This window comes from Rattus norvegicus, chromosome 4 (assembly GCF_021556685.1).
Source record: "Rattus norvegicus strain SHRSP/BbbUtx chromosome 4, alternate assembly SHRSP_T2T, whole genome shotgun sequence".
NCBI lineage: Eukaryota > Metazoa > Chordata > Mammalia > Rodentia > Muridae > Rattus > Rattus norvegicus.
In genome coordinates, this window is record NC_141537.1 from 15,242,917 (window position 1) to 15,268,638 (window position 25,722).

Consider the following 25,722-nt stretch of genomic DNA (forward strand, 5'->3'; position numbering starts at 1 on the left):
TTTCCATCTTCCTGGGCCTTTCCACCGTCGTGCAAGAGACGAAGAGTTAATGTGCACGTAGGTACTGATGGAAAGCCTCATACGAATCGGGGCAAAGAAGAAAGTGAAGTTCAGGCAGTGGGGTGTGGGTGCAGATTTAGGTGGGGGTGGGGTGGGAAGGTGGCATCAAGCAGTTGAATAGAGAGGAGAAGCAGGTGTGCGGTTACCCTGGCCACAGACATTCCACACAAAGATGCTCAGGAGACAGAGTTTGTATGTGCACAGAGAGACAGAGACTGGAAGTCAGAGGAAGGGACAACAACACATGGACACAGTGGGTTACACAGGAGTGGGTTACAGTCTAAAGGCAGTGGAAACCATCGAATGGTTTCAAGCAGAGAAACGGCATTTAAGAAGGCTAATGTGGATTTTACAATATACTTCATAATGAAAGAATAACTCAGGCTATATACGACATTATGCTGGAGGGGGCGAAACTGAGAACGTTTCCCCTAAAATCTGTAAGGAGAACATGGTGCCTCTTCTTTTCACCTTTATTCAATGTGATGCTCAAAATCTTAGCTAGCACAGCAAAGTGAGAGGAAGGAGGAAGACTGGGTGCGTAGGAAAGAAGTTAGATTATCTGTTTTCACACTGTAGGATCCTGTACTAAAAAGACCCCCAAAGACTCCACCAAAAACCTCTCAGATTCAACGAAGCTCGAAGCAACACTTTTTAAAATCAACAAAGATTAGTGATTTTTTTTTCTAGATATGCACAAACTTTCTGAGAAAGAAAACAAGGGAAAACACCATTAATAGCTGGAACTTTGGTGTTCGATAATAATCCTGAAACTTGTTCTACAGACCAGACTGGCCTCGAACTCACACAGATGCTACTGCCTCTGCTTCCAGGGTGCTGGGATTAGTGGTGTACCCCACCGCTACCCACTTCCTACACATTTTAAAACTATTATAAATAGGGTTTGTATATTACAAATAGTTTGTTTCTTGGTTTTTGAGGCAGAACTTCACAGCATAGTCAGGACTGTACTGAAACTCACTGTGTAGGCCAGGCTAGCCCCAAACTCCAAGAAGTCCTCTTTCCTCAGCCTCCTGAGGATTATTACCATACACCTAAAATACCTAAAATGTCTAAAATTCTCTGGGAAGTATGGAAGGTGCCCTAGAACCAAAGCGATCCTGAGGAAAATAACGATGCAGAAGTATAATACTCGATTTCAAATTACACGGCAGAGCCATTGTAACAAAGAAAAGCATGGTTTTGGCGCAAAAATGGACACACAGATACATGGGATAGAATAGAGGACCCAGAATAAACCCACAGAGCCACAGCTACGTGGCTTTTAACAGCGATTACAGAGACACATGCAGGAGAAACGAGACGGCTCTGCTCAGAGAAATGGGGCGAGGTTCCACTCTCTCACCTCGGCTGAGGCTTTCTCTGCTGTGTGGTGTTTTAATCTCTTGAGGTCCCATTTGCCCTTTGCTGCTCTTTCTTCCAGACCCACAGGAGTCCAGCTCCAAATAGTTGGAAGACTCTAAGACCTGAGCCATTGAAACGGCTGGAGGACTAGGTGGGGAAAGTGCTCGAAGACTCAGACATAGGAAGGACTTTGTAAAGAGGACCTAAAGAAAGGTCAGCAGTGGGCAATGCTAGCAAGGATGTGCACACACACACGTGCGTGTGTGGGTGTGCGTGCGTGCGTGTGGGTGTGTGGGTGTGCACACGCATGTGTGTGACAATATGTCAGTCGGTATGGAGTCTCCTCAAAACACTAGAAATGGAATTATAATATGATCCAGCTATACAACTCCTGGGTTACCCAGAGAAATCTGTGGTGGTTTGAATTTGTTCGGCCCAGGGAGTGGCATTATTAGGATGTCTTTTTTAGGGTTTTATTGCTGTGAACAGACACCATGATCAATGCAAGTTTTATAAAGTACAACATTTCATTGGGGCTGGTTACAAGTTCAGAGGTTCAGTCCATTATCATCAAGGTGGGAGCAAGGCAGCATCCAGGCAGGCCTGGTGCAGGAAGAGCTGAGTTCTACATCTTCACCTGAAGGAAGCCAGGAACAGACTGAGCATCCTCAGGCAGCTAGGAGGAGGGTCTCCAAGCCCACCCCACAGTGACACACCTACTCCAACAAGGCCACACCTTCTAATAGTGCCACTCCCTGGGCCAAACATGCAAACTATCACACAGGAGGTGTGGCTTTGTTGGAGTGGGTGTGGCCTTATTGGAGTAGGTGTGGCCTTGTTGGAGTAGGTGTGGCCTTGTTGGAGGAAGTGTGTCACTAAGGGGTGGGCTTTGAGGTCCTATGTGTAAGCTCCAGGAAGTGTGGAAGAGACCCCCACCCTGGCTACCCGCAGAAGTCAGTCTCCTCCTTGCCTTAGGATGAAGATGTAGAACTCTCTGCATCTCCAGCACTATGTCTGCCTGCATGCTGCCATGCTTCCACCTTGATAATGGACTGAACCTCTGAGCCTGTAAGCCAGCCCCCATGACTGAGACGGCATCTAAGTGAGTGTACCACATAGAGACTGGCACATCTGTGTTTCTTATTGTACTCACAACAGCCAAGATATAGGACTACTCTAGATGTTAATGGTTGAATGAATGAATGAATAAGTGAATGGGTAGAGAAAAATGCTTGTGTGTGGGGAGGGGTAGAAGGACAGAGAGATAGGGGGAAATTTATTTAGGATAGAATTATGTCACTTGTGAAGTCAAGGATGGAACGGGAAGTCATCGTGCTAAGCACAATAAAGTAGACTTAGAAAAAACGAGTATTGCATGTTTCTCTCATATGCAAAAAGTATAGATTAAAAAATGACATGAAGATAGAAAGTGACCATAGGAGATAAAATGGTCTTAAGAAGAGAGAGTGGGAGACAGGTTGAATAGTGGGGAGGGGATTTTGTGTCTTTTCTCAATACAGAATCACTCTTGCTATCTATCTATCTATCTATCTATCTATCTATCTATCTATCTATCTATCACCTATCATCTATCTCTCATCTATTAATCAGTCTATCACCTATTATCTCTATCATCTATCAATCTATTGCCTATCTATCTGTCTTACAGAAAAGCAGAAGAGACTACTTGAGAGGGAAAAGAGCACAGGGCTGGGGCAGAAGGGAGGCCAGTGGATATGATCAAATACAGTGTTACCCGAGTGTGCATACAATACCGTAATAAAAGGCACTGTGTTGTACAGAGACTGGAAACTAGTAGTGAGGTTCAGTGTGGCTGCTAAAGGTAGAACCAGTTCCAGGTGGAATCCACTCTGAGCGGGACGCAGCTGTGGCAGCTCAAGCAGAAAATGCTTAGACCTGGTTGGTGAAGAGAGACCAGATTCTGGGTATTTCTGTGAAACTCCATGCAGACTGCAGGAGGCCCTGAGAGATAAGTAAGAGGCACTCGGTACCCTCAAGGACTCAGGGTTCTTTTTAAGAGTCTGGGCTCCTGCACGGAGCCGTATTGGATTTGGGCCTAGCTGCTTTTTGACTGCATGGCTCAAAGTGGCTAGGTGACTCTGGGCTGTTTGGCCACAGATATTCACCCCTAAGATGACTGCCATAAGTCTTAAGATTGTTGAATGAAAGCCTCTCCCATGAATTTACGGCACAGGAAGATAACATTCAAGGGATGCCTCAGCTCCCTTAGCAGATACCTGTTACCTCCTGAATCAACACCCAGTGTCTCTACCGCCTGACCTCTTTGCCTCCAGCTATCACTACCTATATCCGCACCTCCCCCTCCTCTGTGTTTCACAAAGGACACTCCCCCTACTGAAAGCCTTAAAAGCTGTAACATTCACCCCAATAAACGAGACCTTGACAACAGAATCTTGCTTGGTCTCCTTCTTCTCTCGCCCCCTATTTAGGCCCAAGGGTAGCGCCCCTTCGGGACCCTGAATAACTGGGTCCCCGCTGGCGGGGACAAGTGGCGCCCGAACACAGGGACCCCGAAGTACGGCCAACTACCGGACGACGGAGACAGGGGATCCGCGGAGAGATTGAGGACTCTTCAGGCTACATCGCTCGTGCATTGCTGGAGAGGGAGGTAAGACCGGTCGAATAAGTGTCATCCCATCGCCATGGGGAAGGTATTGTCTAAGGAGGCTTGTTTCATAGGAGAGATCAAGCGCTCACTCAGGGAGAGAGGATTAAGAGTAAAGAAAAAGGATTTAATCAAGTTTTTTTGTTTTATTGATGAAAGGTGTCCCTGGTTAATTTTAAACAGTGTGGGGCTAGCTTAAGTAAAACTTGTAATAAAAAAGGGACAAGGTAATGGTAAAGTGTTTTTGCATATGCGTTCTTTTAGAGTTATATTTTAGTCTTTGGATCCTGACTAGAGAGAGTCTGGTAAAACATATCTTATTCCAAACAACAATTAAATTGGTTATTACAAAATACTGATATTTGGCCTATCACATATACAAATCTCAGACAAAATTGATAATTTTACTCTTTACATGCTTTTGTATTTCCTATAAATATGTGCATACAACCCATAGGAAATGAGCTTACTATATTTATAGGTGGTTCATCTAATGAAAAGGCTACATGTATGATTAGATCACTTGTTTATTCTCTTCAGTTTCCCCTGCTTTAGCACAGATTATTAAATTACGTGCTGTAGCCACTGTATTTTTTAAAAAAAAATCAAGCTTTTAAGTCATATACTGATAGCCAATGTATGGCTTATGGTTTACAGTTGATTAAAAAGTTTCCCTTTTTAGATACTACTAGCCCTCAAATTATACAATTACTTAATGCTATATTAGAGACAGGTTTTCTACTTAAAATCAATGAGTGATTTCAGTGTGAATTGTCTGACAACTCACTGTCCTTTCAGTGCTCTGGCTCAGACAACTAAACAAAACCATAGACCCAGCTCTTTGAAAATGGTAATGGAGTTGATAACACACCCTCTTGAAAAGAGGAAGACTCCATTTGCTTACTTTCAACTCCTAGCCTCACCCTGCCGGCTCAGGGATTTCTAGTGTGACTAAATCTGGACAATATTTATAGGATTTGGCATCTCTAATTAATGCTTATGTTTAGGTAAATAAAGCTAGTGAGGGGCTGGAGAGATGGCTCAGTGGTTAAGAGCACTAAGTACTGTTCCTTTATAGGCCATTTAAGAACTCAAACTGGATTGCCTAGACCCCTTAACAAGGGAGGACAATGATACCAGACAGATTATAGGCCTTACATAGGAACAGTTAGTCAAAAAATCTCATTCTTTATATATCCAAAACAGTAATGCTGGAGACAATAATTTGGTATAAAAGTCAATTTATAAATACAAGTGCTCAGTGTCCTCAATTTAATCCTCAAGGACTTATCTTAATAAATAATATTTTAACAATATTTTAGTAAATAAAAAAGGGGGAGTTATCCCTGTATTCTAAAATATGCTCCTTTTATTTCAATTTTAAAATTTGGATGCCAAGAAACACTCTGAGTTTATGGCATCCTACAACTAGGCATACTTCTGCCTAGGTGAAATAGAAAGATCCACATATTGGCGTGACCCTGTTCAGATATTTTATACGGGGAAGAGGGAATCTTTGTGTTTTTTTCTACAGGATGCTACAGGAGTGTGCCAGCTGCCTGAGTGTCTGGTGAGACATGCTGATCCTGGGAGCATGAAGATTCAGCTCTCCTGGTTCGGGTCCCTGGAGTCATTCCTGTGTCCTTGGAGGAATATGGAAGATTCCCCCTCATCTTTTGTCATCACAGAAATTTTGGCGTTGCTACAGTCAGTGTTACCACTGCGTGTTCCCGTCCCACCACGGCCTATGCTCAGACCCTCTGTGCACTGCTGCGTTCTGGAGAAGACTGGACTCCAGCTGTTACCCCTGCCCCCCTCATTCCCCTGGCTACTCTTGCTGCCTTAACTGGTGCTATTGTTAAGCAAGCACAGTGGGTGAACTTTCTGGAGTAGTTGCTAACAATTGGGAATTCTAAATTTTATTACAGGAGAGGCATGACTAGGCCCTTGGTGGTATGGCCATAGCAGCTGAGGAGAACCAGATGAGGTGCCCACTACTTATCGGGAGAGGCTCAATTTCCACAATCTCTTATATTAATGCCATCTGGCTCCTACTCTTTCGCCCCTGGGCTCAAGTAAGAGGAATGAGAAGATGATCCAATGTAGCTATCCTCAGGGACGGGCAACTTCCTCTGACCCTTGACCAATCTAAGACAGGAACCTTGGGGGCGACAAGGTGATCCTATGATGGATAAGGCTGGGGTTTGAGAGGTCGATCCTAAGACAGAGGTGGCTACACCCCGTTTAAATGTATGGGCCGGTCAAATGCTCCTCTGCCCAGTTTCTCCCCCAATAAACACACACGTATAGCCCAGAACGGTGTGTTACAGCATAAGTTCATTCCTAGCCATTGGGGTGCAGTCCTAACTGCAAGAGTGGCTCACCATGGCCGAGCTGGGCACTCTGTGAGGCATGTCTGATCTCTCTCAGACCACTACTTCCACCTAATGGTCTTTTATAAAAGAAAAATGGGGGAGATGCACGGAGCCGTATTGGATTTGGGCCTAGCCGCTTTTTGACTGCATGGCTCAAAGTGGCTAGGTGACTCTGGGCTGTTTGGCCACAGATATTCACCCCTAAGATGACTGCCATAAGTCTTAAGATTGTTGAATGAAAGCCTCTCCCATGAATTTACGGCACAGGAAGATAACATTCAAGGGATGCCTCAGCTCCCTTAGCAGATACCTGTTACCTCCTGAATCAACACCCAGTGTCTCTACCGCCTGACCTCTTTGCCTCCAGCTATCACTACCTATATCCGCACCTCCCCCTCCTCTGTGTTTCACAAAGGACACTCCCCCTACCTGAAAGCCTTAAAAGCTGTAACATTCACCCCAATAAACGAGACCTTGACAACAGAATCTTGCTTGGTCTCCTTCTTCTCTCGCCCCCCATTTAGGCCCAAGGGTAGCGCCCCTTCGGGACCCTGAATAACTGGGTCCCCACTGGCGGGGACAGGCTCCTAGTGGCAGTGATAGAGTGTGCAACCTAGGTAGGGAGAGAACTGTAGGTGGGGCCCAAGGGAAGCTTAAGTTTGGGGTTGAAGGGACAAGACTACGTACTAGACACAGAGAGCAGGGAGAGGACTTCAGAAGCAGGCTCAGTGTGCTGTGGATGTGCTCAAGGCAGTAAAGACCAGTGGCTTGTGGAGAATCAGAATTTTACCCTAGAAAGTGGAGAGCCAGGGGCTTTTAAACAGGAGAATAAGAACGGCAAATGTCCCCTCCTCATCTAAACAGGTGAGTCAATCCACTGATATCGACAAATAAATTAGACTTGAATTAGAACTTATTAAATGTGTGTTGTTTCTTATCGGAGTCATTTTAGATGATTTTTGGCCAACAGATGGAGTTCCTTTTCATTTTATCGGTACCGGCAAGTAGAAGTTGGATTCCTCTTTAGGCGGAGAAATACGATTGATCTTGTAGTTAATTAAAATTGAGCTTCTACTCTGTGGCAGGCAACGTGTGAAGTCAGCACTTGAGACCTGGGCATGGGGGCAGTGGTGTTCTTGGCATTTGTGGAGCTTACGGTAAGAGGCAGATGCGGGCAAGTGGTACCAACCGTAGTGTTGTCACTAAAGGGAAGTTCAAAGAGAAAACACTACAGAAATACCTCACACAGTGCTTGCTTCATTTAGGGGCTGCAGGAGGCCTTCGCTAGGAGAAGGTCTTACGGGAAGACTAGGTTGGTTACAATTTTATCTGGCAGGAAAAATCATCTCTCTCATTTTAATTAACTTCTCTTTTAAGTAGTTCTTTGCAAACAGCACGAAACAAGATAAACCAGCTCTCTGTCTCTCATTTTACAGCGAAAGCAAGCTTTTCATTAACACTCTGGGGTGAGGTGTGAGGTGATAGGAGAAGAAGCTGGGGTGGGGCTTCCTCATTTGTAGAGAACAGCACTGTGAGGTCCGCCATGCAGGTGTTTAGGAATCTCATTGGCAAGGAGGACCAAACAGTACTATGAGGCGGTGACACCAGGCAGGAGTCATGGCCACGCGCTGTTGGGCTGTACAGGTGAGCAATGTAGAGCATAGGGCAGGAAGCACTGGAAATTGGAAAGCATAATGGGGAATAGGTCAGGGGTCCCCAAGGGGCTCTCAGGATCTCAGGGGCAGAAGCACCCTAACTGTGACTGGAGGACAAACAGGCTCACAGCTGTCTGGTGAGACCATTTCAGATCAGTCTCTTCCCTCCCTCTAGACAGGCCTTCACTATGCCTGGTGGGCAGAGGGGAGTGTGGGTGGAGAAGGCAGTGAGCTGGGCTGGCTTTAGAAAGAAGGGGCTCATCTATCTTCTGATGCAGCCTAACGGCGCTTTTATATTGGCGTGTGTCTGTGTGTCTGTGTAAGCATACGCAAATATAGAATAATGCACTTTAAGCAGTAATACACCCTTAATCGTCCTTGTCACCTCAGAAGCAGAAGCATCTCTTCCTACTTTTTAATGAAGTAGCTGTTCCCCGTTTTCTTTTCCTCTTTTGTTTCTGTCACACCTGCTGTAATTTACTGAGGAGCTCTTAGGTAAACACGTCTCCCTTTCCTAAAATACAGATTCTACCAGAAAGAAGCATCTTGCCACAGAGAGTTAACTGAATGAGGAGTGGAGGTGGGAGCGTCACACATATAAGGCCAGCCTGGGTGACTCGGGGAGACTGTTCCAAAACACAATGTGGAAAGGGTTCCTGGGGTATACCTCTGAGGTAGAGTAAACACGGCACGCACAAAGCTCTAGGTCCAATCTCCTGTACCCCAAAGGGAGCTACCTTCACGCCACTGGACGCCTGAGTGAGAATCGTGTTTGACCGCACTCCCCGGCACTGCACAAGACCATTATGATTTAAGGTGTTAGCTAGATTCTGAAAGACTCGGTAGTGGTCGGATCACCCCGGGAGCAGCAGGGGGCACTTGAACTGAAGCTGAGGGAGGAAGGGGCAGCTGGGAGCGGTGGGCACTGAAGCCCACGCTGGGTCTCTGAAGGAGGAGGGAGTCTTAGCTTCACCAGCCAATCCGTGCTTCTGAACTCCAGGGAGAGCACGGTGTATTACTTAGTGGGTTTCATAAGTCAGTGTATCTCCTGCTGTGTTATTGGGATCCGCAGCCCAAGAAGACATTCAGAAGATAGGTCAGTCAGGAGGGTGGAAACCACACCTTCACCGTCTCCTCTACCACTGGAGAGTGGTACCTATGCTATGGACATTATAAGTGATTCTACAAATGACTCTAGTATTCACACATGAGATTTTTAAAATCCTAATATTAGTCAATTAGTTATTGTCACAGCAAGCAACTTGGAGTCCATTAATCCAGTGGATATGTTCCTGAGGCTTTTCCAGCTGGGCCAGACACTGTAGCTAGTCCCCAGCTTCTCCTTTCTTTCACTGGCAACACCACAAGGAAGACTTAAAAGTGAGGGGGAACTCTGGGCTGGAGGCAGGGAGGTCGAGCCTCAGGCTCTCCGTGAGAGGTTAAAGGTGGAGGGGGCTGGAGAAACGGCCCAGAGGTTGGGGATGCTTACAGTTCTTACCGACGACCAGGATGGGTTCCCTGCACCCATAGCGGGTGGCTCACAACTACCTGTAACTCCAGCCCCAGGGCATCCATGGGCTCTGGCATGAATGTGGTATAAATAAGCTAACACAAACCAATAAGTCTTACAAAATAAAATAAAAGTGGAGGAGGAGTTGAGGAAAGACACGGGATATTAATCTCTGCCTTCCACATGCGAACACACTCTCTTCTTTGCACTATACATACAGTACTCCACACCTACACCACACACACACACACACACACACACACACACACACACACACACACACACAGACATGGGCTCTTCCCCGAATAGTTAAAAACAGCCACCCTGAACCCTGGCTTCCAACTTCAGATCCTAAATTGTAGATTTCATTACTAATGGGAAACATAAGTAGCTGAGTTATTCAAGCATGATTCACTTAAATAACCATTTATTCAGACCCTAAAATGCCAGCTCGGAGGGACAGGGCAGGGGACGAGGGATGCTAGCATTGGATTCCTGCCTCCCGTCGTGCTCTCAGGCAGCCGTGACAAATGCTTTTCTGACTTGGTGAAAGCCAGGAGTCCCCTCTCCTTTATCACGCTACTCTGTGTTCTAGGTCAGTGGAAGGACCAAATTGCAATACAAGAATCCTGTTCTTTGTCAACTGGAAAATTAAAGTTCCTTCTCTAGCTGTCCTTAGCCACTGACCCTCTGCAGCGTAGATAATCTTTCCTTTCCCCTGAGTGGGTTGCTGTTATTTTGTGGGCCTCCAGAGCGGGAAGGAAAAAAAAAAAACCAAAACGCTTTCTTTCAATGTGTGTCTTCTGTTGAATGTACCTGGCACTTTGGGGCCAAACGGGCAATAAATCATAATATACAGAAATGGTCGCCCATGGCACAATCTGATTGAGTCGTTTAGACAATCACTTTGTGTTGACAAAAGGGACGGTGATTATGCCAGAAGAATGCGAAGGCGTTGGAGACGAATGAACTGGAGAGAATGCTTGACAAATGTGAACGCCCTCCAAGGGCAATGGCTTATGCTCATCACTGCTCAGCCTTGAGGTCCTGGACCCAGCTCTGCCCCCTGCTCTACTGCTGCCTCAGACCTGGCTCCGACCCCCCCCCCCCCCTACTGCTGCCTCAGACTGGCTCCGCCCCCTGCTCTACTGCAGCCTCAGACTGGCTCCGCCCCCCTGCTCTACTGCCACCTCAGACTTGCTTTCTAAGTCTGTGCTTCTGGTGGATGAGCCTCTAAGTGACCTGTTGATCCCGTTCTGTGCGTTGAGAGTGACTCAGAGGGCAGCTTCCAGCCCACTGCTGGTCTAATACACACTTGACCAGGGAAGTCGTAATCCACCATTATAATCGTTGCAGAGACTGCTTTGGCTCGGGCATTCTGGAGACGCCCTGCTGGGGCTAGTGGAGCAGGGCTATTTTTGCATATATTTTCCCCAAACGAACACAATGGGAGAATTAGTGATCCTGGGTCGTGTTGGTGAGCAAGCAGGACTTCAGCTTATTCTACTTTATGCTCAGAGCACAGAAGGGAAGGAACTGGCTAGAAAGCAGTCGAGTGACCCCGGTGACCTTCTAATCGCATAGATGTCCTTCACGTTGTCTGCATTGGCCAGGTCACCCTACTGGGTTCTCTTGGTGGGCCTAGACTGGCAAAGGATCCCCAGCCCGCCCTATGCGTGGATGAGAGAGGCGAACTTGGGGAGGCGTTAGAGGTCTAAGCTGTGTGTGTTTGCTCATTGTTCTCCACTGTGTCCCAGATGGGTCTGCTGGCTGCTTGGAGGGCTGCTTGAGGTGCCTGGGAAGGGGAAATGAGATACTTTTGTTTTAGTCCCAGAGACCACGTACTTCTCCTCTGAAGTTGCTTCCAAGAGAGCTCCGACATTAAGACAAACCCACCAAGATTGCTGACCCCGAGACTCAGTTACCACAGCAGCACAGCAAGACTCACTGCTTCCACTAGACCCTTGGTCAGCTTGCTCTGCCTGGCTCTTACCGGCGTGGGAAGTTAGCACCTTGAGAGGCAGCTGGTGGGCTGGGATTACAGCCTATAGCCTATACAACCTGCTGGTTTTTCCTTGGTGTCGCTCCTTGAACATATCACTTTAAAGTAGCTTTTCCTCCCACATCTCCTACTCAGAGAGCTATCTGGGGCAAAGCAAGGGTCAGGCACAGGGGAAACCACAGCTGTAAGACTCCCATAGACCAGCGACTACAGTGTTATAGGGGCCAGTGGAAAAGGAAGGTCTAGTGGGCCTTTTTACTTGGGGTATTTCCTTTGTTTCTTCCCTTTTTTTTTTTTTTTCCCGGAGCTGGGGACCGAACCCAGGGCCTTGCGCTTTCTAGGCAAGCGCTCTACCACTGAGCTAAATCCCCAACCCCTGTTTCTTCCCTTTCTAAAACATGGCCCCATGTAGCCTGGGCTGGCCTTGGACTTGCTGTGCGGCCAGAGGTGATCCCGAACTCCTGATCCTCCTGCCTCTGCTTCCAAAGTGCTGGGTCATAGGCATTGTGTCAGCATCCCAGCTCAGGGGCCATTTTTGCTTCCGAGATCAGACGAGATCGGGCGCGTTCAGGGTGGTATGGCCGTAGACTCAGGGGCCATTTTTAAAGGACAAAAGAAGACTCAACTTGGGGATAAGGCCATCAGAGATGTCAAATAATATATTCTTCCTTTCTCCATGGGAGGAGGTTGACCCTACTGAGAAAGCATCGGAAGAACTTGTCTCCAGCTGCCCGTGGTTGGGAACGCTGCTCTTTGATTCCCAAGTTTGATGAATTACCCAAGGAGGGACAATGGGATCGTTTTAAGGAACTAAAATGACATCTCTTTTCAGTCCTTCAGACATGTCTTACCTTTGAGGCCCAGGGCCAAGGCAAGTTGGTTATTTCCCTGAAAGTCAACATTCTCTGTAATGGCCCATAGTGTGTTTGAATTCTAGATATCTCACAGGTTGTCTAGGAAGGCATGGGGCCTACTGCGATCGTAGTGCAGGGTTTAAATGTCTGGACTGTGAGTCCAAATGACACAAGTTCTGTTCCCAGATCATTTCCCCCAATGGGACAGATCACCAAAAATCTTCCTCTCTTAGCCACGTGAATGTTGATAGTTCCTGCCTCTGATGAGTCATTGTGATATCTGAATGAGCTGAAGAAGTTAAGGCACCCCGTGGAGCACACAGTCATGGAGCCAGCGTGCAATTAAGTAAGAGCGGTTATTACTGGTGGTTGTCCAAAAGATCACCAGTTCCTAAGAGGCCCTCTAAAGGCCTCAGACAGGACTAAATCTCATAGAAATATCCCACATCGATCAGCTATGTGCAGATGCAAACTATGAAAACTAAGAATGTCTGCTTACACACAATGGAGCTGTCTGACACAGTTGCCAGAAGCAGAGACCCAGGGGGTCAGCCATACCTCAACATAGACGCCATGCTGGGACACCAGCAAACCCTGAAGAGCACAGGAAAGCTTTGAATCAGGCCAGCAGGGCACAATGAGGTGGAAAGAATTTGGGTTCAAGTACATTGTCTACAGTTTACTGCCTGTGAGACCTTTGGGGGAACTGTTTCATCTCTTTAGGCCTTCGTTTCTTTTTTTTCTTCTTCTTCTTCTTCTTTTCCTTTTTCTTTTTTTGGAGCTGGGGATGAACCCAGGGCCTTGTGCTTCCTAGGCAAGCGCTCTACCACTGAGCTAAATCCCCAACCCTAGGCCTTCGTTTCTTAACTGTTAAATGTTATCCTCATCCACTACCTTCTTTATAAAACTGCCTTGTAGGAAACAGTCAGACAAAGGCTTTTATAGAGCAAGGACCTTTTCTTATTTATTTCACTTCCTGAGAAAAGGCTTGCTTATCAAGTCTATTACTTGGGGATGTGTTTTCAAAACTGAAATTGCTGTAAAAGGCTGTGGCGTCTCTCCCAGGTTCCTCAGTGGCCCTGGCGTTCACGGTGGAATTTGGGCTGGGAGATATCTATCTGCACAGCACGGTGAGCTCTCTGGACCCGTGTGCTGGCGAAAGTTTCAGTAGGATCTGTTGTAAGCTTTGGGTCAGCTGGCCTCCTGACCACAATCTCTGACCACAATCTCTGTTTATATCCACTTGGAATCATGGACAAAGCTGGATACAGGGTGTCTCAGAGGCTAGCTGTTGTTACCTTTCTGCTTTTTTAGCATTTAAGCTTGAATGAGTCAAGCAAGTCAAAGGGATTTGTAACTGCTGAGTGGCCAAAGTCTCCACAGTCAACACTTCCCGCTGTCATTGGCTCAGGATGAGCAAAGAACAACCCATTTTTATTTTTTATTTTTGGCAACATCTCTCCCTGGGACACAGGAAATACGTTCACAATGTGCCAAGAAGCAAGTTATAGACGTTAGGAGGGTTAAGTCTGAGCCCCCAAAATGTGTGTTGATATAATTATTAGTTTTATTAAGCTTAATTCCCCCCCCCCCCAAACTCTTAACTGGAAGCAAAACCAGAAGCCATGTACACAGTGACTGCACCAGGACAGTTGGTCCTGGGTAAATCTTTATCCATTTAAGTTCAAGCTCTTTCCTTGAATCCTTTCATCTTGCCAGGGTAGCTTGACTGAAGGTAACAGGAGAAGGCCTGATCTACAGTTCTATTATTTCCTTTTCAGGACCCAAACTTCCAAGGCCTTCTCTCTCTTTCCAGGTGTGTCATCAGTTAATCCTGAGCAGACACATTGCTGCTTTTAGTAGCATGTGTGTACAGGGGAGCGTGTGAGCCTGTGTGCACATGTGCACGCGGATCTGTGGAGGAATGCCTGTAGGGGTCAGAGGATACTGTGCTCTCCCTTTCCACCATGTCGTCCTGGGTTTGGAGCTCAGGTTGACAAACTTAGCAAGTACCCAGGAACCATCTCCTTGGCCAAGAGCCATATTTAATCTTTTGTTGTAAATTAAAGATTTATTATTCTTAATTATGTGCCTCTGTGTGTGAGTGTGCACGAGAGTGTTGGTACCGGTGGAGGCTGGGGACTGGAGTTACAGGCGGCTGTGGCTGCTGGACGAGGGCACTGGGAATGGAATGTGGAAAGGGCAGTATATGCTCCCAAACTGCTGAGCCATCTCTCCGGTCCCATCTTGTTTAACCTTAACGTAGAATTATAATATGGTTTCTATTTTTGCCTTGTTTTTATCATAGCATTATGGAAGACTGATGGGTGTGGGAATAGAGTGAGAGATAATTATCCTCCATAACAAATATTTTGATTTGGAGTGTCTACTAGAAGAATACCAGTGTCAATGAACTAGATAAGGTAGCTTGCCACTGTTGTGTGTGTGTGTGTGTATTTATGTGTGTATGCAAGTGTGTGTGAGTATGTAGGTGTGCATGAGTGTGTGTATATGTGTGCAAGTGTGTGTATATGTGTATGAGTCTGTGTGTAAGGTTATGTGTGTGTGTGTGTGTAAAGCAGGTGACATATAGGACTACCACTGAAATAACGACTGAATCACTGGCAATGTCAAGGTGCCATACTAAGGACTTTAGTGTCGTGTTTTGATACAAGTAGGAATTAAAGCCAAACAAGATTGGAAAGAGTCAGGCATTTCCTTTGGGATGGACGACTCTAAATGGAAGAGTCAGAGGTATATAAGAGAGCAACAGCCGTGTACTGAACTCTGCCCCCTGTTTCTGCTTCGCCCTCTATTCAAACAGTGAGGAAATTATCCTCATCCTCGGGGCAGAACAACAGGCCAGCCCCTGGGAATGGCATGTGTGTTCCGAACCTTCTCTTTTGACCTTGTAGAGGTCACATTCTAGGGAAGGAGAGCACCCAAAGAAATGACCACGGTGAACTTTAATAGACTTGCACACGGAGTGCTATGAAGATACAGGGATGCTTCTTAGGAATACATTTTTGTGTTAATGTATCTGAATAATGATGGTATTCTCCTGAGCCTTTTGTGTTCCAGTCAACAATTTTATGGTTACGCACATGTATGGGATGGCCCTCTTTGCCTCCCTCTGAGATCTGAAGACAGGACTAAGCAGAGCTGAACTTCAATTTCATCTACAGCTGTGCAGTTCTCTTAACAAAGATCGAGGAAGCAAATCAAGACGCCTTAGTTTTTAAATTGCTAAGCATTAGATGGGTACAAAAATAAAAATGAGTTAGCACCTCAGGATCCCCTGACCTTCCTACTGTGTCATCTCCTTGACCCTTAAGGCACAGACTACACTGAGGTCTCTTGAAAAGAAGAGCACCGGGTGATAGTGATCTCAGTGCTGGTCTGAAGCTTGCTTTCCTGCTCCTTTTACATCTCAAACAGTGTGAGGGAAGGCCCTGGGCAGCAGTCTGTTTGCTTCCAGCTACTGTATTTGTTTGTCTGTTTGTTCTTTTCCACTGGGCTCCACAGCTTTTGTGACTGGAGCCTGAGCTAGAGGAAGTGCCATTTGTGTATAACTGACACACCTCAGCCTCCCTGTGAAACGCTCCGGCTTTTCCTGTAATTGAAGGTCTTTAGTGACTATGGTAACACGCTTATTAGCTACCAAGGTCAGAGAACGCTCTGCTCGTTTGCTGGTGAACTGCGTCTGACTTCCACGGAGGATATTTAGGGGAGTCTGAAGCTTTATTCCACGTGACAGACACACTGGGTGGGAGATATGACATCCCATGTCCGGCTTGTCCTATGCTCAGCTCTAACACATATGCCTTGTGATACCTGAACTGTTGTACCCTTCCTTTCCAAGCCAAGGTCAGGAACCAGATGGTGTCTGGTGCCCCAGACCTGGTAGTCTCGAAGCTATAGAAGCTGAAAAATGAATACACAGTCGAGTAACGGAGCAGCTAGGAATGTGATGTCAAAGCAGGGTGGGGCCAGAAGGAGTCAGACCCAAGGATCCTGGGGCATTACAGGGAAGGCTGCTCAGCTATCAAGTTTAAGGTGTCTTCCGTATGTACTACTCCAGGCTAAACATTGTAACCAGGGGGACAGAATTAGCCAACAGCTCCATTTGGAGCTAAATATCAGCACTGATTTCTGACAGGATTAACTGTGTCCAAATCATGGGGCCACACTGGGAGTCCTGTGAAGGTTATTTTTAATCAATCTTCCCCATCAGGTAATTTATGAAAGCGCTAATAAGAAAGAACAATGTTAGCTTTGGGCCGATGGAATAGTGGTGGCAGCCATTTTCTGATTTGGAGAGCAGGAACAATCTAAATCAAAATACGCAATTAAAATGGATAATGACTTCTAAATTAGTTTTTACTAATAGAATTAAGCCATACTAGTTCTTAGATGGTATCATACATTTGACATTAAAATGTTCATCCTTAATGAGAACATATATGGACTAAATAATTTAAAAGTCACATACTACATGTTGGTTTGTAACATTAAATATATTAATGGGCCATGTGACATAGCTTAAAGACCCCGCATCACCAGTTAAGTATTTGTGGTTGCTTCTAGCTCTGTGTCATATGTAGACTAATGTCACACTACCAGAGAGAAGTTTGACACACTGGTCAGAGAATAGCCCATTTCTTACAACTAGCCTCAGGCTGCCCCCTGTGGCTGTGTGTTCTGTGTGTCTGGTCTTAATTAGAGAGGGGAAAAAAAATCAGTCAGGACGATTAGCTTGTCTCATAGATGACATTAATCTAGAAGGGCTATTAAAACGAGGGCAATGGGGTCCTCCCCTGGGTGTGTGTCTTGCTCTGAAGTCTTGGGAGGCTGAGGCAGGGAACTTCCTGGGACAGTAAATGAACAGATTTGCCTCTCAGTGGAGTCTCGTCAGCGTAGATGTGGCCCAGCAGCAGACCGCCCGGCTAAAGCTACTGAGATTTCTTGGATTTTTCTCATGATGACTTTGTCATCTGTCTTCCACTTCTGCCACCTTGGCTCCTCTCCCTCCTCCTCTGCTGCCAATCATAGGGGAAGTCCAGAATAGGTTCTCTGGGTTTTCTTTATCAGGTACTGGGGCAGTCCTGTTTCTGGGGCCTCTCTAACTCCCACTCCAACCCCACCCCCACCAGTAGGGGGACTGCTAGAATTTCTCACTACCTGGAAAAGACACAATGCTAGTATCTTCTTGTTCCCTCTCACACATACCCTGCTTGAGCTCTCACCGACGGGTGCACCACACTTTACGGTGTCTGGGGCAGAGCAGGGGTTCGTCTTGGGCTCCACCCATTTGAGGATGAGCCCGAGAGTAAATCTACTCCCGGCCTTAAATTATTTCAGAGGAATTTCCAATAAATACAGAAAACACGGGGGAATTAAAAACAAACAAGAGAAAAAGCAGCACCTTCGAGATTTTGCCTCCAGACTTGTGATAACCTGCCTGTGTTTGAAGGCGTGAAAGAGACCCATGAGCTCAAAGAGAAGTGTCCACACAATCACTTCCGGGTTACTAGCTTGACCAATGGGAGGGACCGTTGCAAACTAGAGACATATTCGGAGATAGGTGGTGAGCAGGTTCAGTTCATTTCCGACTCAGAGCAGGAAGGGCTGAGGCCTGCACTTAGCACTCCTACCTGGGCTAACTCTGTGGGGTTATTCCTGCCTGAATCCCTCTCTGAAATGCTCGCCCACCACAGATCTCTGTCGAGGGCTCTGTAACCTGCTCTCTCCTGTGACTAACGGTTGCAGAGAGGACTGCAATTCCACGATGTTGCAGTGGTTGTGGGACAGCACCTTACAGCTTTAACACCGTTTCTCCACCCCGAGTTGTGTGTGGGGGTGGGCGTGGGCACGGGGGCTCTATTAGAACTTGATGAAGAAAACCAGCCAGTTCCAAGGGTGCAGACTGCGAGGCTGTACCCGATGACACTCTCTAAGAGTATACGGAGGAACAAAACTATCAATGTTCTGCTTCTTCTCAAGCATTAGAAGGACGCCTCAATGTTTTCTTATTTGGTTCAGAAGAGGAAAATGAGACCCCTAAGTACTGAGGATCTCACTGAACACCGATGCGTTTCAGAATTTATGTCTGTAATTTTCCACACGCTTGTGCTCTTGGCAATGAGACGCTCACACTACGATCGGGTGGTCCTTTGGCCTATGAAATATGCCATCATTTCTCTTTCCAAACACTGTTTTCTATTTTGGGGCTGATAATGAAGGCTGTAGGATTCTTATGCCAAAGGATCAACAAATCTTTCACAAGAGAGAAATTCGCCAGGTAAAGGATGTCCAAATTTTCTCTTTTTCCAATCGAAAGCCATCCTCAACCCATACGTGAATCAAATTACTTATTTACGTGCCACGACTCTGTTTGTATAATACATTTTCATACTCGGTGTTGCCTTTGAATAGTTTTTTCACCCTTGGCTCAAAACCTACCGGGGCCTTAAGGATGTCCTATTCAAACTGCCTTGTTAGAGACCAAGGTTTTAAATAGTATTCTGATTCATTTAGGTAGTCTCTGTTTTCTATACCAAAGACTCATCGAATGATGCCAATGTTAAAAAAGGAAGAAGATGAGGAGGAAGAACGAAAGGAAGGGAGGAAAGAAGGGAGGAAGGAAGGAAAGAAGGGAATGCACCCTGAAAGGACAGGGTGAATATGAATGACTCCCCTCAGCTTGGCCACAGCGGTCCTGAAGACTAGGTATAGCACTCTCTAAACATGTCTGTTCCAAACTTCAACTGAACAGTCCAGGATTTCTGGGAGGTGGCTGTTGCCTGGTCTCCAAGCCGAATCATAGCACGACTAGACGGAGGAGAACCTGCGACCTTGGTTCTTGCTTTTTAGGCGAGGCAGTGAGAAATTCCCTTTGCGTCTTTCATTCCTCAGCTATCCTCCTCACAGACATCGTCCTCCTGCAGGCTTGAGATGTCTCTCCCTGATTAGGAGTTCCTGGAGGCCTGCCTGGTCTGGTTGGTAACAGAAGGGATAATAACTAGGGCGTTTCACTGATTCCCCTTAAAGTCACCAACTCCAGGGTTTCCCCAGGGTGGAAGCTCTTAGAGCCACAGGAGTCTGCTTTGTCTGGGGATGCCGCTGAAGACAGTCTCCTGGTGGTGAGGGAATCCCTCCTGATCGTCAGCCTGCTCTGCTTCTGTGGATGAGTCACTGTCTGTAGTCACTGTGCTATATATAGGTCCGTTCTGCCACCAGCCACAGAAACCTTCCAGGCCCAGTTCTCAGAAACTCGTCTTACGGAGCCAGAGTGATGTCAGAAGTGGCTTGGGTTTCCCTGTGACTGGGCTTCCTCCACATAAATAAAATACAGAGATGCCCTTGGGTTCTGAGTTATTGGAGGGCCTATGAGCTTTAAAGCTGTCAGAGAGCTGTGCTGTGAGATTATACAGCTCTCTGTTTCCTTGAGAAATGGCGTCAGTGCAGCTTAAAAACAAACTGAGGAAAGTGGAGGGAGTCGTAAAAAATAAGCTGAATCGCGCATATACGTAAATACGATGTCTCTATTGGTCCCCATTCTCTTTTCTGATTTAGAAGCGGGTCCTGTGGTGTCGGTGAGGCTCAGACACTGAGGCACATCCATTTCTCCAGGTTAAAAGTGGGAGGTTGGAGCCAAGAACAGTCTATTAAGTAGGTTCCCTTAACTTTGGCAAAAGGGACATATGGCTTCCTGTGGTGTCTATTAGTATATCAAAGCCCGTGCTGTCTGCCCTTCAGGCTCCTTCAGTACCTCCGTACCTGCTACACATTTCAAAGTCCATGTTAGCATCCTAGCTCACAGGCTTCTCTCTCTCTCTCTCCCTCCCACCCCACCTCCCCCTTCTCTCCTCTCTCCTCAGGCCTCTTCTCCTCTCTTCTCTCTTCTTCCTCTCCTCCTCCTCCTCTTCTTCTTCCTCTCTTCTCTCTCTCTCTCTCTCTCTCTCTCTCTCTCTCTCCCTCCCACCCTCCCTCCCCCCTTCTCTCCTCTCTCCTCAGGCCTCTTCTCCTCTCTTCTCTCTTCTTCCTCTCCTTCTCCTCCTCCTCCTCCTCTTCTTCTTCCTCTCTCTCTCTCTCTCCCTCCCACCCTCCCTCCCCCCTTCTCTCCTCTCTCCTCAGGCCTCTTCTCCTCTCTTCTGCTCCTCTCCTCTTCCTCCCTGTCTCCCCCTCATACTCCTTCCTTCCCCATCCACCCTGTTATAGCTTCTCCCTTGGTCCAGTCTGCTGGTCATGCTCAGTCTATTCTTTTCTCTTTCTCTTCTGGATTCTTCCAGATGTCTCTGGCTGTCCCCAGGCCCCCCCCCCCCCCCCCCCCAGCCCAGATCTCCCCTTAACCACAGCATGACTTGGTCGTGTCATCCATTTATACAGAAGCAGCTGCGGGGATGTGCTGCGTTCTGTCATGCAGCCTCCTGCATGAGCCTTAGTTGTTGTGTTTTGATTGTTTTTCAAACATACTCCTGTGAGATCTCTCAGAGGATCAGCGGGGTCTATTGTCACCTTGTTATAAACTGAGTTAACGGTGCGCCTTTTCTTCCTAAGTAGGGAAACAAAATTTATCCTATCTCAGTAAGATGTGATAGTTCCTATAATGTACCTTCTTTATAGATAACATTAAAAAGGGAACAAATTTAATACACATTTGAGCAAAGCAGGCTGCAGTTTACGTAATTTAGTTTTTATACTAGGGTACTGAAGATGGGACAGGTAGGAATTCTTGTTTTAAAAGTCCCCCTACCTGAGGCATCTAACTCAGTCGATGGTCTTATCCATGTTTGTATTACCCTCTTATGACGTCAGTAATTTTAAGGTCCTTCATCCACATGATAGCATATTGCAATTTTACTAGATCATAACTTTCTAGAGGGGCAGGCCTTGACTGTGACTTTTCCTTTCTGGCCGTCCATTCAGATATACAACATAGAGGCTGCACAACTGGGTGGCGTGTGGGGCTCTGGGCACCGCTGGGCTTGCTAACTTGTTCGGTATCTGAAGAAAGCATTAAGAATGCTATGATCCCAAAAATGCTCCAACATATAACAAGGACATATGCTCCACCATGTTCATAGCAGCCTTATTTATAATTGCCAGAAGCTGGAAAGAACCCAGATGTCTCTCAACAGAGGAATGGATTTAAAAAACGTGGTATATTTACACAATGGAGTACTACACAGCTATGAAAAACAATGACTTCATGAAATTCATAGGCAAATGGAATGAGCTAGAAAATATCATCCTGAGTGAGGTAACCCAATCACAAAAGAACACACATGGTATGCACTCACTGATAAGTGGATATTAGCCCAAAAGCTTGGATTACACAAGATACAATCCACAGACCATATGATGCTCAAGAAGAAAGGCGAGCAAAGTGTGGATGCTTCAGACCTTCTTAGAAGGGGGAACAAAAATACTCATAGGAGGAAATACGAAGACAAAGTGTGGAGCAGAGACTGAAAGGCCATCCAGAGCCTGCCCCGCCTGGGGATGCATTCCATATACAGCCACCAAACTCAGACAACATTGTGAATGCCAAGAAGTGCATGCTGACAGGAGCATGATATAGCTGTCTCCTGAGAGGCTGCACCAAGGCATGACAAATACAGAGGCGAATGCTAGCAGCCAACTATTGAACTGAGAATTGGGTTCCCAGTGGAGGAGTTAGAGAGAGGATTGAAAGAGCTTGAAGGGGCTTGAGACCCCATAAGAACAACAATGCCAACCAACCAGAGCTCCCAGGGATTAAACCACCATCCGAAGAGTACATATGGACTGACCTGTGGCTCCATCCACATATGTAGCAGAGGATGGCCTTGTCAGGTATCAGTGGGAGGAGAGGCTCTTGAACCTGTCAAGGCTTGATGCCCCAGTGTAGGGGAATGTCAGGGCAGGGAGGAAGTGGGTGGGTCGGTGAGGGAGCACCCTCATAGAAGCTGGGGGGTTGGGAGGAGGGTGGGATAGAGGGTTTCTAGAGGTTAGACCAGGAAATGGGATAACGTTTAAAATATAAATTAAAAATGCAATAAAACCCCCCAAAAGGTGTTAAAAATGCTATGACCTTCACCTCACATTTTACAGTAGTGCACTTGGACACACTTCCTGTCTTCTGTACAGCGCCACCGCTGAGGTTACCCACCAAGGCGAATGTGGTACCTGTTCTCTTAACTCACATCTGTGTTAAGTTCTGCTGAATACAGCTACTGACTGGAAGAAGCTCTTATGAGAGCAGCTCGGGTCAGGAGGAGCCTAGATAAGCAAGCCACTGGAACCTAACAGATGCGGCACAGGCAGGCCCTCATCCCAAAATCAGTCAAAGGCAAGAAGCTCTGAACTAAGTGGCAAATGATGGTGCCATCTCTAATGGTCTAGCGGGCTCTGCCGACTGCTCCTTTGAGAGCCTCACTGCCTCTCATCTACAGGCCCCAGGGCTGCCGGGTTCCAGCACAATTCACGATATAAATCGAGAAGGCAGAACGGCCCTGTGCTAACTCCGCACTAGTTCTCATTGGTGTCCTGTGTGCTTTTCTTTAAAAATATTATGGTAGAAAGTCACAAGTTTTCATCTAACTCTGTGAGCATTTCAGGTTAAATGCAGCAGATCCCTAGTCATCTCACGAACCTGAAACTAATCCATCATCCCACTCTGCCTGGCCACATCCTCACAGCCATGCCCCACCTTCTCAGAGGCTGGATACTTCAGGTGTGAGGGCATCTGCCTAGGATTCATCTTTTTGTAAAGAGCTTGTTTTGTTTAACAAGAGAGCTCCGGCCATGTTGTTGTGTATGCCTGGATTCTTGTTAAGGTCTGCATTGGTTACTCTGATGGCTGCGACCTGACAAGAAGCCGTTTAAGGGAGGACAGGTTCACTCAGACTTAACAGTTCACAGTGGGGAAGGCGGGGTGGTGGGAACAGGAGGACAGCTGCTCACAAAAGCAGAGGACAAGAAGGAAGTGAGGCTGGCCTACAGACCTGTAAGATGTCAGACCGTCCCTAGTGACTCCCTTCTTCCAGCACGGTTCTAGCTTCTGAAGGTTCCACAGCCTTCCCCAACAGCACCATCAGCTTGGGACCAAGTGTTCAAACATGTGAGCCTATTGGGGTGGGGGTGGAGGTGGGAGGGCGTGCATTCCAAGCAAAGCAAAGCAAGACTGAAGATATTCTAGGGCGGGAGGCACCACCTCTCCTTAATGCATTCCTCTAATGTGGCCATCTGGGGTGCTTCCAAGGCTTGACTATTTTAAATAGTATTGCAGCCAGCATTGTTACACTTGTCCCTTTAGGGTTCCATTCTAAGTCTTTCTGATCAAGTTCAACCGTTAGGTCCCAAGGTGATTCTTCTTCAATCATTTGAGGACTTATTATTCTGTTTCCATGGCACGCCCACTTATAGCCACTCATGTTTCTTGTTACTGTGTGCTGTGTGTGTGCTTGTGGTCCTCTGTGGTGAAGTGTTCCTCTCGGTGGTTTTGGTCAGTACTCTGATGTTAGGGATGTGAACTGTCTTTTCTTAGGCTTGTGGACCATCTGCGTTTCTTCTTTGTATCTTTTATCAACCAAAGCCTAATGAGGACCAGCTATTTACAGCACTGAGTTGCTTCATTCAGGCTTTTAGATACAGAAACATAGCTTTTCCCCCTCAGGCATTCTATATGAAAGACAAGAGGAAACAGTTTGAAAGTGAGAGTAGACACTGAGTTCCTGCTATTTGCTCTCTTCTCAGGTTATATAAATAACTCACAAAATATCCATTTTATTGTTTTCAAAGATGCTATGTTCAGTTCACCAGGAAACAATGTATCAACTCAGTGCAGGAGGCAGGACATTTTGTCTGCAGGGCAAGACTGTTGATGTCTCTCTGCAGAAATGCCAACCAGAACAGTTATTTATGCACCAAACTATTCCATAAGAGCCAAGGAGGTCAGGTGAGAGACCACTGTGCCTTCTTCTAGAGTAACAAAACGAAAAGATGCACTGAGGGAGGCAGGAAGGGAAGTGCTGACTGTCACCCAGAAGCTCCTGTAACTCCCAGTATCGCATGGGCACAAACACACGGGGGCGGGGGGGGGCGCAGGGAGAATTATGTTCAGGTTTGAACTTCACTCCCACTACTGGGCCAACTAGGGTGAAACTTAATGCCAGAGACAACAGAACAGAGTTAGGGAAATATTGATGGTGTAGTAGGGAAAGCTCAGTACGGAGCAAGGCAAGGCAGCTAGCCACAGGTTTCGTCTTGAACTCAAGGCCAGGGCTGCTCTGCTGATATCCAGTGTCTGGTACAGAATGCCCGTGAGCAGAGCTGAATGAACTCACAGATGGGACCCCCCAGCACAGGCCCAGCGTCAGGCAGAGCCTGACACATGGCGAGCAGCATGATTTCCAGTCCCTGGGTGTTGCTGGAGCCGCCCTCCTTTTCTCCCCATAACTGGCCATGCTCTTGTAGCCGTGAGACTTAGGAGCATCTCAGGGTAGCCTTGGCATCTGTACCCCAGTGACATAGACTCGTTTCATCCCGTGTTGCTGCTAATAGTGACATAGGCCTTGGTGCTCCCTGAGTGTAAACTGGGTATCTTCTAGTGCAGGTCCTGCTTCCAACTGGAAATGTGTGAGCGCCATTCTCCACGTTTCTACAAGCATCCTTGCCTTCTGGGCCCCTACCAGACTCCTATGGTAAGCCCTGCTTAGAGAGGTGTAGGCCTCTTAAACCTAGTTCTTCAAGAGTTTCCAAATTCCTTATGGCAAGGAGTTTGAGAGAATATCCACATAGTCAGCTGTGGTCCGTAGTCCACAGACACAGCGATGACCTCTTTTCAGTTCATACTTTCTGTGTCTGTATCGTTGCCCCAAAGTACTAAGACAACAGACACATACTCTGTGTGCAACCCCTTTCCTCACTCCTCCTAGTTCTGTCTTAAATAGCCTGGGGAGGGCTTCCATGGATGTATTACTATGAAAGCCCCAAGAGAGTCTAACAAGTATATAGGATTAAGATTGTTTCTAGAAATAGCTCCCAGTACCCATAAGTCTCTTCTTTGACCATAGCAATAGGATGTTTAACGTTTCCAGCCGTTGCCCCTTCCGAGAATTCCAAGTTCTCTCACTTCCTGGGCTTTTCTGAAGGAGCACCATGTTGTGGTCTCTACGTTCACTTCTTGGCTCCCTGTCTGATTATAGTGCTCATTATCCCCCTCTTGTCTCGAACTCCTCATGGTTTCTCATTTATATTCCTTCTATTTTT

The 25,722-nt window shown here is 46.7% G+C and overlaps 1 protein-coding gene and 1 long non-coding RNA gene across 11 annotated transcripts in view; one reads left to right on the forward strand and one right to left on the reverse strand.

Annotated features, from left to right (window-relative positions):
- Magi2 (membrane associated guanylate kinase, WW and PDZ domain containing 2) overlaps positions 1-25,722 on the reverse strand; it is a 1,487,762-nt gene that overhangs the window by 12,525 nt on the left and 1,449,515 nt on the right.
- Positions 2,327-6,934, forward strand: LOC120102478 (uncharacterized). Its single transcript, XR_015686326.1, has 3 exons — positions 2,327-2,527; positions 3,897-4,075; positions 5,607-6,934. It is a non-coding gene; the product is annotated as an uncharacterized LOC120102478 (long non-coding RNA).